This window comes from Chrysochloris asiatica, unplaced genomic scaffold, assembly GCF_000296735.1.
Source record: "Chrysochloris asiatica unplaced genomic scaffold, ChrAsi1.0 scaffold00129, whole genome shotgun sequence".
NCBI lineage: Eukaryota > Metazoa > Chordata > Mammalia > Afrosoricida > Chrysochloridae > Chrysochloris > Chrysochloris asiatica.
The window spans coordinates 9,222,571-9,226,434 of NW_006408647.1; positions in this window are offsets into that span (position 1 = coordinate 9,222,571).

The window sequence follows — 3,864 nt, forward strand, 5'->3', positions numbered from 1 at the left end:
TTCTAAAAAATAGCAAGCATTGGACTGCTAACTACAAGGTTTGTGGTTCAAACCCACCAGCTGCTCTTTGGAAACACTATACAGTGTCGCTATGAGTCAGAACAGAGTCGATGTAACTTAACAACAAAAACAACAAACTATAAAAATAAATATATTTTATTAGCCAAATGTATAAAGGCATTTATCAGTGCCTAGTTTATCAATATGTCAGATCCATCAATAAATCCATTAATCCCTCAGTCCCTGAGACTAGACATTAGGCTACTTTTAACTATTTATTGCAAATACATGATTCAATTTCAAATATTTATATGTTATAAATCCTTCTAGTAATTCCATGGGCTGCACTAGACACTTGCTTTATCATCAGCAAAGCATCATGTCATGTTCACGTTAGTTAGAAATATAGGCATGAACATTTGAAATCTCCCTTTTCATAAGGAATACTTCTCTTTGCAAAGAAATTGAGAATATCAAATCAAGAAGAATAGCTAGATTGATAACTATTATTAAGTCTAATGATTCATGAAGTCTACTGACTCACAGCTACTTTATGTGCTAAAGGATGCAATACTTCCCTGTCCTGGATCATCCTCACAATTGCCAACATGTCCTAGTACATTGTTTTGGTTATTGTGCAAACCCACTTTACTAAGGGTTTCCCTCACTCTTCCAATCTTCTTCTTTTCACACTGAGGTGCTCTGGTAGCATAGTGGTTACAAATAGGGCTGCAGACTGCAAGGTCAGCAGTTCGAAACTACCAGTTGCTCCACAGGAGAAAGATTAGGCGTTCTGCTCCCGTAAAGATTAACAGTCTCAGAAACCCTGTGCAGGGTCGCTATGAGTCGGAACCAACTCCAAGGCACATAATAACAACACAACTACCACTTGTCTCTCAGTTTGTTGTACTGTGGTGGCTTGCATGTTGCTGTGATTCTGAAAACCGTGCCACCGTATTTTAAATACCAATGTCACCCACATTGGACAGGTTTCAGCTGCGCTTCCAGACAAAGACAGACTAAGAAGAAGGAGTGATGAACTACTTCTGGATATTTAGTAACTGAAAACTTTCTGAATAGCAGTGGAACACTGTCAGCACCAGATCAATATAATGAAGAGCAACAAAATATTGTCAGATATACTGCCAGAAAATGAGCCCCTCAGGTTGGAAGGTACTCAAAGTATGAGTGGGGAATAGATGCCACATCAAAGTGGCGTTGACCATGATGACGTAAATGGAGTAAAGCCTTCAGGATCATCATTTGCTCATGGAACACACTCAAAATGAAGAGAAAGAGCTGTAAATAGTCATTCATAATCAGAACATGGAATGTACAAAGTATGAATCTAAGCAAACTTAAAGTCATGAAAACTTAAATGGAACACACAAACATCAATATCCTAAGCATTAGAGAGCTCAAGTGGACTTCTTGTTGTTGTTACATGCCAGCATGTCAGTAAAGACTTATAGAGGCCCTATGCACAACAGAATAAAACACTGTCCGTTCCTAGGCCAACTTCATAATTGTTGCTACCCCTGAGCACACCAGTACCGCCACTGTGACAATCCATCTTGTTGGGAGTCTTCCTCTTTATCTCTGACCTTCCATTTTACCTAACATGATATCCTATTCCAGGTGCTGGTCCCTTCTGATAATATGTCCAAAGTATGAGAGATGAAGTCTAGCCATTCTGGCTTCCAAGGAGCACTCTGACTGTACTTCATCCAACACAGATTGGTTTGTTCTTTTAGCAGTCTGTGGTACTTTGAACATTCACTTTCAATACCATGATTCAAATGCATTAATACTTGGTTGATCTTCCTTATTCACTTTCCAACTTTTGCATGCATAGAAGGTTATTGAGAATACCATGGCTTGGAGCAGGTGCACCTTAGTCCTCAAACTTATATCTTAGCTCTTCAACACTTTAAAGAGAGCTTGTGTAGCAGATTTGCCTAATGCAATATGTCATTTGATTCTTGACTGCTGCTTCCATGAGTGTTGATGATTGATCCAAGCAAAATGAAGTTTTTGACAACTTCAATCCTTTCTCCATTTATCATGATATTTATGGTCCAGTGGTGATATTTTTGTTTTGTTTTTTTCTTTACATTGAGATGCAACCCCTACCCCAGGTTTTTGATCTTTATCAGTAAGTAGTTTAAGTCCTTTTGGCTTTCAGCAAGCAAAATCCTATCATCGGTTGTTAACTAGTCTTCCTCCAATCCTGATGCCACGTTCTTCTTCATATAATTCAGCTTCTCGGATTATTTGCTCACCATACAGATGGAATAACTATGGTGAAAGATACAACCCTGTCACACACCTTTCCTAATTTTAAAGCATTCAGTGTTTCCTTGTTTTGTTCAAAATTGCCTCGTGAGTGCAATTAACTGTTCCAGAATACTCATGCTTCCCATTATCCACACAATCAAAAGTCTTTGATTAGTCAATAAAGCACAGGTAAACATCTCTCAGGTATTCTCTGCTTTCAGCCAAGATACATCTGACATCAGCAATGACATCCCTCATTACACATTCTCTTCTGAATTTGGTTTGAACCTCTGGAAGTTCTGCCAATGTATGGGTGCAGCCGTTTTTGTTTTACTTTTAGTAAAACTTTACTTGCATGGGTTATCAGTGAGTGATATTGTCTGATGTTTTCTGCATTCCACTGGGTCACCTCTCTTTAGAATGGGCATAAATATGGATCTCTTCCAGTCAGCTGCCTTCCAAATTTCTTGGCATATATGAGTGAGTGTTTTCAGTGCTGCATCAGTTTGTTGGACGATTTCAATTTGTATTCCATCTAGTCCTTGTGCCTTGTTCTTTGTCAATGCCTTCACTGTGCCTTGGACTTCTTCCTTCAGGATCATTGGCTCTTGATCATATACTACCTCATGAAATAGCTAAACATCAACCATATCTTTTCGGTGCAGTGACTCTGTGTTTTCCTTCAATCTTCCTTTGATTCTTTCCGCATCATTCAATATTTTGCCTTCAGAATCCTTCAGTACCACAAGTTGTGGTTTGAATTTTTTCTTCAGTTCCCTCAGCTTGAGAAATGCTGAGGTTGTTCTTCCCTATTGATTTTCTAACTCCAGGTTTTTGGCCGTTCCGTTGTAATATACGACTTTGTCTTCTCGAGCTCGTATTTGAAATGTCCAACTCTTGTACTGCCTCATTTTGTCCATTTGCTTTAGCATCTCTACACTAGAGAGCAAGTTTCAAAGTCTCTTCTGTCTTCCTTTTGGTCTTTTCCTTTGTTCTTTTCTTCTTAATGATCTTTTGCTTTCTTCCTCTATGATGTTCTTGGTGGCATCCCACAAGTCTTCTGGTCTTCAGTCTTTATTTAGTGTCTAATGCATCAAATCTGTTCTTCAGATGATCTCTAAATTCATGTTGGATATATTCAAGGTCATATTTTAGCTCATATTTGGACTTGTTTTCATTTTCTTCAGCTCCAGCCTGAATATGCATAAGAGCAATTGATGATCTGTCCCACAGTCTGTCCCTGACCTTGTTTTGGCAGATGATATGGAGCTTTGCCACTGTCTCTTTCCACATATGGAGTCAATTTGATTTCTGTGTATTCCATCTGGTTATATCCAAGTGTATAGTCATCTTTTATGTTGTTTTAAAAGGTATTTGCAATGAAGAAGTCATTAGTTTTGCAAAATTCTAATATATAATCTCCAGCATCATTACTATCAAGGCCATGTTTTCCAACTACTGATCTTTCCTCTTTGTTTCCAACCTTTGCATTACAATTCTCAGTAATTATCCATACATCTTGATTGGATGGTGATCAATTTCAGACTGAAAAAGTTGGTTGTTGTTGTTGTTAAGTGCCATTGAGTC